The following is a 7,146-nucleotide window of genomic DNA, read 5'->3' as shown; positions in this document are numbered from 1 at the left end:
GGAGCTGCGTCAATCCAAAGCCAGGAGCCAAGAGCTTCTTCCCGGTTTCCCACATGGGTGCAGGAGCCCAAGGACTTGAGCCATCTTCTAATGCTTTTCCAGGCCATAGCAGAGAGTTGCATCGGAAGTAGAGCAGCCAGGACTTGAACCAGCGCCCATGTGGGATGCTGGCACTTCAGGTCAGGGTGTTAAACTGCTGTGCCACAGTGCCAGCCCTGGATTTTCTTTTTAACACTGATTCTTGGAACCCAAGCATACTGATCATTGTATATACTTCCTAATAGCAATAAATGCATATTTTATTATGTAGCATATTTCTTTTTTTGTCCTGATATGTGTATATGATATTAAAATGCAATATTTACACAGGTATAAAGTAGTAGTTTAAACTTTGTTTACTGTTATATATTTATAATTATTTACATTGCTATTTTAAGCAGTGACATATACACACTGTACTATCAAGTAGATTTCTCACATGCTTTTTATATGTATTTGTAATATAAAAATAAAATATATACATATACTAGATATACAATACTAGATTAGAAATTCTGACAATTGAATGAAAAGTTTCACATGATCATGCTTATATTTCAAAATTTTAGCATATTTCATTTACTGAACAAAATAAGGAAAAACAAATGGAAAATTATTTAGAAAAGTTGACCAACGTGGTTAACAAGTTTAAACAAAATGCTTCAAACTAAGGCTTAGAGAATGCTGACATATTTACATTCCTTTCACGTACACAGTGTGGAGGTCACCTGGGTGCTTGGCAAAAAGGAAGTCATTAGAGAAAATCCCCAGCAACAAGGAAGTGGTTAGAGAAAGGCATTAAGGAAGTCACTAGTGATGGAAAAACCCATCTAACTCATTTATATAGAGATATTTATCCCCGATTGTAGTCTCTGGGAAGCAGTCCACGAGTCCCTAGCTATCCTGATTACCCAGTGCTCCCTTGCAGTGTATTTAAAAAATCTAACTCTGCTCACTCTATGTGACAGCTCTGTTGAACACTGGAGAACTCCATCGGTTACTCCCTGTGACAAGCACGAAATGTTTATGTATGTTATGTTATGCAGAAAGCCTAAGGCATTCCAAATGGTAGCTACACATTTAAAAGCTATTTCATTCCTACAAACTCTCACCACCAAGGTTTATCTCTGATATTGAGGGAAGCAGACAGAAGGCACAAAATGACTGAAATGCAGTCTTTCACACCTGTTGCAGAATGGAGCTAAAGTAAAAGTTAAAAATAAATGTGGAGGCGAATTTTGTGGCATGAATTTGGGTCAGCGGGAGCGCACTGAGCCTGTTACAGTGTGGTAACAGGGCAGTGGCCAGTGGGGCCTGCACAAGTACAAACACCTAATAGGAGAAGACATGAATAGGACAGGAAGCGAGCAACTCTGGCGTCATCAGACAGCAAAGCTCATTTTTCTATCAAAAGAAAGAGAGTAAAATAAAGAAGCCTGAGAAGGAAATGTGCACCAGCTGGGAGACAGAATATTCTACACAGGTGGTGCTGAAGGAACAGAATGAAGTGGTGGCCCCACATGACTCTCTAGGGTAGAGGCCTGGAGGCAGGTGGCCTGGGGCCTGAGCAGTAAAGGGGAGTAAATTCCTCATGTCATGGCCAAGAAAATGGACATCGGTAAAGATCTCTTTGTTGCCTGCCAGCTCTCAGAAACCCAGTTCATGGCTTGGTCCCTAAGGGGATGGCTGAGGTTCAGACTGGCAGAGTTGGCCACCCTCATCCAGGCTCTAAAATTTCCCCCAGCTGTGGTGGATGCTAAGAAGGACAAGACCACAGAGGTCAAAAAGTCATAGCTGGAGGAGTAGGGCACGCTTCTGATGCAGACCTTCTGTGAGGTGCCCGACCTCCACCGGATCATCCCTAGGCTGCTGGAGGAGGTCCTTGAACGTTTCCTAAGGCACTGAAGGCTGAGTTCAGGGTACTTCGAAACCGATATAGGCACATCCACCCTGCGTGACAGTGGTTTCCTGAAATATTTTGAAGAGGCAGCTTTCACCTTCCAATACAGATATGATGGGCAGAAGGCACTGTTGCATGTTGTGGAAGGTGGAGGAGGTCAAGACCTTCAGCAGGAATCAGGGAGACAATACAGACAGTGCTCTGACATCACCAGTTACATTCCCAAGATAAAACTTTCATTGGTCAAATCCTTCATTCTGCACAGGAAAGCTGTGGCTTGGGACTAGGAAAACAAGTAAATGCAGCTATTTCAAGAAAACACCACTCACAAACACAAGAATGTTTGTCAGATGTGTTAGTCTTTGACTTCATCTACTTCAACAGGGTCCCTATTCCCATGAGTCCATGTCTGACACTGACAGCTACTCTGTGAGAACTTTGAAAAGACTAAGGGCAAGTTCTTCTTCACCTCCCTCCTGGACATCAAGGACATTGATCAAATCTCCAAGTTCTTGGAGCAGTTTGTGAAAGACTCCTGTGAAGGTTGATGGTGAAGACTGGATATTCTTCCCATCTACAAGATTGCCAAGAGATTGTACAACTGACTAAAGCTGCAGAAAGACTATCTTTATGGCCTGGGTGACACCCTTGTCATGTAGTGATTGGTGTTTACCTAGGGTGGAGGAAGTGATCTGCTGTCCTCTTATTAAGATAACAGTGGGGAGCTACAGGCCATATGTGAGTCTAGAATTGGCCTCAGTGCTGAGGAGCTGGAGAACACCACGAGAACCTCCAAGTGCTGATGCTGTCTACCCCATATTCCTGTATATGTACATGTGCTTCTGTGTGGGAGGTTAAGTGCACCCAACTATCTCCCTTCTCAATTACCCTACTGCTCGGAGACTTGGTAGACTGTAATGCTGATCCCCCATACCTTCTGTTGGTTTGAATGCGTCTGTGAAGACAAAAAGTGAAAGGGGGCTGCCACCATTACCGAGGTGCACTCTCTTTGCTAGAAGAAAAATCAGATTAAAAACCAGCAAGGCAAGGACTTAGACTCTGACTTTGAAGAATTTTTACTAAGCCATGCCCACTTGATGTGAAGGGTGGCAGTAATGGAGGAAACCCTAACATATCACCTTTGTTTTTAAACAATCTGGTATTGCAGTCTGCATAGTTTTTGACAGTTAGATGTTTGGGATTCACCTGGTTGTTTCCCTCAATAAATAATTAGCAGACAAAAATGTATGGATTTGTTGATACCATGCATTTGAATAACTGTGTTTGTAAAATTGAGACATTTTAATTTACATTTGTATGTTTCTTTCATGCTTGGTAAAATTGGGGTAATACCATTTAATACAGCTTTATGTCCAGATATGCTTTTTCCTTAATAGCATTTCATGATAATTTTTCATACCATTATCTTGTACTTTACCCACTGCAGCTACCAAGTTTCCTATGCACCCTCTAGTCAAGAAAACCAAAGCCCTCTTCTAAATATCAACTTATATTAATAGACACTCCAAGAATTAACTCAAAGTCTATAATTGGCCAAATGTATTTCCCTATTTTCAGGCCTCAGTTGTGATAGAACACGTCTATTATTTTCCTAAGTGAAAGATTAGAATAAAAATTCTACAGTTTTAATGCTCTGAGTGTAGTTTATAACAGCCTATATCCCTTACTCTACCACCTGGCAAAACTAAAACTGATTTCCCTCTGGTGATTTGGTTATAAATGCAGTACCTGGATTTGTCTTTCCAAGAAAACCTCACAGAATTCTCTTATCTCAGGACTTATTCTGCAATAGACTAGATATTAAGGTCTATGTCAGAAATACAGGAATCACTGGTTGCTTCAAAGAGTAGGATCAGAAATCAGTAAAGTTCTCAAAATTGAAACTAAAATATTAACATCTCATGAGAGAAGGGCAGCAGGAAATGAAACATTTTCAAATGTAACAGGAAACATAACACTGGTTAATCATTTAATACCTTCGCTAGTTCTGGCTTTGTCGTCTTGAGCTATCTCCAAGGAGAGAGGAATTACAGAATAGTAATTCCTGTACTTCTAATGTTCTTGGCTTTTGATTTCTTTAGCAAGAGAGACTAGGTAGTTTCCTTTTTTATAAATACCTTAGTCACGATGGAAATTTAGAGCTGATTTTTTCTCTAAAATATTTTTGTTGTTACAAACATCTGTAGTTGAAAGGAGTTACATTAAAACTTTCATATCCATAAAATTAAAGTGTGGGTCAGTAGAAACCAAAGCTCCTTAAACGAGGCTCAAATATCAAATGAGAACTCTGAAGTTGCCAGCAACTTCTCTCTTCTTTTCTGTTGACCCAGTACCAGTAGTAGCAAGAGATCTTGGTAGAAATATTTATCAACACGAGTACTCAAGCACCTCCAAGATGTAGAAAGGTCTGATGTGAGGTTGCTTGTGGTTTGAAGTATGTGACAAAGTCACATAATTGGCATATGTGAGGCATCATAAAGGGACATCATTATATATATATAATTGTTATTATATATATATGCATCTTTTTCAGAGTTTTTGAAAATGAATTTTGCCCTAATTGCTCACTTACTTATGACTAAGATCTTATTATTACCCTTGATATCCTGAACTATACACAGAAAACACAGATGGATTATAACAGTGTGGCCTTCACACTCTGAGAATGCATATTTAAAAGAGTTTAGGGGCTGACAAAAACCTCTTTTGCACTACTTATTTTCTGTTGTTAAGGGCACTGAGTGCACTATGGAGAATTCTAACTTGAAGATGTACAGTAAGTAGAATCAATAAGCAGATGTAACATGGTAATCCATTAACTGATCTTCAAGAAGGATGAGAACCTTTATGGAGAAAGGATCCCAAAGATGAGTAAGTTTGGTAAATGATCTGAAATCATCTGAAGGGAGAAGAAAAGTAATTAAATTAATTAAAACTAGGATCACAGAAAAGTCAAAATCTGAATTTGGAAGTTGCATGGAACTCCATCAAAGCCAGAGTGAGTCGACGAAAATCAAGGAGGGGCCGGCGCTGTGGCATAGCAGGTAAAGCCATTGCCTATGGTGCTGGCATCCCATATGGGCACCTGTTCTGGTCCCGGCTGCTCCACTTCCAATCCAGCTCTCTGCTATGGCCTGGGAAAGCATTAGAAGATGGCCCAAGTCCTTGGGCCCCTGCACCCTTGTGGGAAACCTGGAGGAAGTTCCTGGCTCCTGGCTTCTGATTGGCGCAGCTCTGGCCGTTGCAACCACTTGGGGAGTGAAGCAGCGGATGAAAGAACTCTTTCTCTCTCTCTCTGTCTCACCTTTTCTCTCTTGTTAACTCTGACTTTTAAATAAATAAATAAATCTTAAAAAAAGAAAATCAAGGAGATTTGCTGTGACTATCACAAACACTTTTGAGTTCTCAGGATAGCTTGTTAAACTCCTTCAGTTTGTTTCTTATGAGATACATTGAGCTGCTTTTAAGGTCAAGGGTAGAGAGGGGCATTAAGGAGGTTAGAGAGGATTCCAATCCCAATTCCAGAGCAAAGACACATGCATGACTGGAAACATCATGATTATGAATATCTTTTCAACTTTACTAGAAACCAAGGCTTGTGATGTAAACCCTCTCTTGGTCCCCAAGGAAACAACAAATAGATTACTGATCCTAATAAAAAGAAGTTGTAAAAATGTTTTCAAATCCCGGTACTGCAGTTGGAATTTTAATATACGAATCAAATAAATGAAAAAGAGTGCACTTTTCTTGACTTTTAGGTAATGGTCACTACACAGAAAGCTCACAAATGGAAAGTGAGGGAAACTATTCAAATTTTCATTATGTCTATGAATAGCTTAAGGTGGAAAATATTCTATTTATTGCTTTAGATAGGAACTGTCATGAAATGTAGAATAAAGGTGATGAGCTCAATTATCCTTACTTTAATTCTGATCAAAGGAAATGTGTTTAGTCCTTCATAATTGTTATTGATATTAACTACCATTCACTTGTTGTTCTTGTGAATGTCCTTTGTTTGTTGAGGAAATTCCTTTGTAGTATTTATTTTTTAGCATTAAAGAGTGTTGAATTTGTGATGTATGAAAACCAATGTATGATATAAAATTTTCAATTTCTATACATGCATATATTAATTTCATCTAGTGTTTCCTCACAGTGACTTTATAGCAATATGCAGCCTTCATGTTGTGCAATGAACCCAATTATTCCATAATAAATTGTGATATTAAGGAAAAAGAGAAATGAATACAATTGACTATGGCATGAAAAAAGATGTGTGTAATTCTTAGTTACAGGACCAGAGTGAGTGGCTTTCTCAAAATAAAAGAAAAAGATAACAACAAAAAATAAAAACTATAACAGAAAAAATTAGAAGTACAGGGTTATCATCACTTAGGTAGTAGAACTGCTAATAGCAAAGATACATCTGGAAGGAGATAGATAAATTATATTTGAATAAAAGATAAAAAAGTTTCTCCAGGAATTAAAGAGAGATGAATGGACTCACATCAAAATGCATGGGGTATGCCAAACTTGATGGAACAAAAAACTTCTCACCTATATGCATTATGATGTGGTTACAGGGAAACTTTCTAAAATCTTCCAGTGAAGGAACATATCATGTCAGGGAAGCGACTGATTGAGGATGGTGTTGCTGGTAGTGAAAGAGTTCACTGAGCAGCTGGATGGAGTGAGCAGAGGTAGATTTATTGAACGTGAAGCAGGGGAGCATCTGGCAAGCAGGACAGCTTAGTAGTTGATTGCAGCTGTGACACAGTCTAAGAAGTTTACTTATAAATGGAGTGCTTTCACTGTTAGGGTGAGTTTTTCTTTCCATGATTCAACAGACTTTCCCAGGTAGAAACAATTTGCATTTCTGGGCTGAGTTGGGGAGCCTACACAGCCCATAAGTCTCACATACAATATGGAAAAGAAAGGAGGCTCATGCTGACAAAAACATTTTGGAATATAGAGCAAGATTTTAACATTCAACCAGGGAAATCATTAGTTCTAACTACAAAATTCTCAATTCTCTAAGAAAGATTATTTTAAAATGTTTTAATTCAAAGCTTATTTGGCTGCCAAACCTGAATTAAAGTGGTGTCAGATTGTTTGCAGCCACAGTGTATCCTAATTTGCATGAGATAACCTAGTGGAGAAATTTTAGAATTAAATTGTCATATGGT

The sequence above is a fragment of the Lepus europaeus genome, chromosome 5 (genome assembly GCF_033115175.1).
Source record: "Lepus europaeus isolate LE1 chromosome 5, mLepTim1.pri, whole genome shotgun sequence".
Classification (NCBI taxonomy): Eukaryota; Metazoa; Chordata; class Mammalia; order Lagomorpha; family Leporidae; genus Lepus; species Lepus europaeus.
This window is presented reverse-complemented; position numbering follows the sequence as displayed.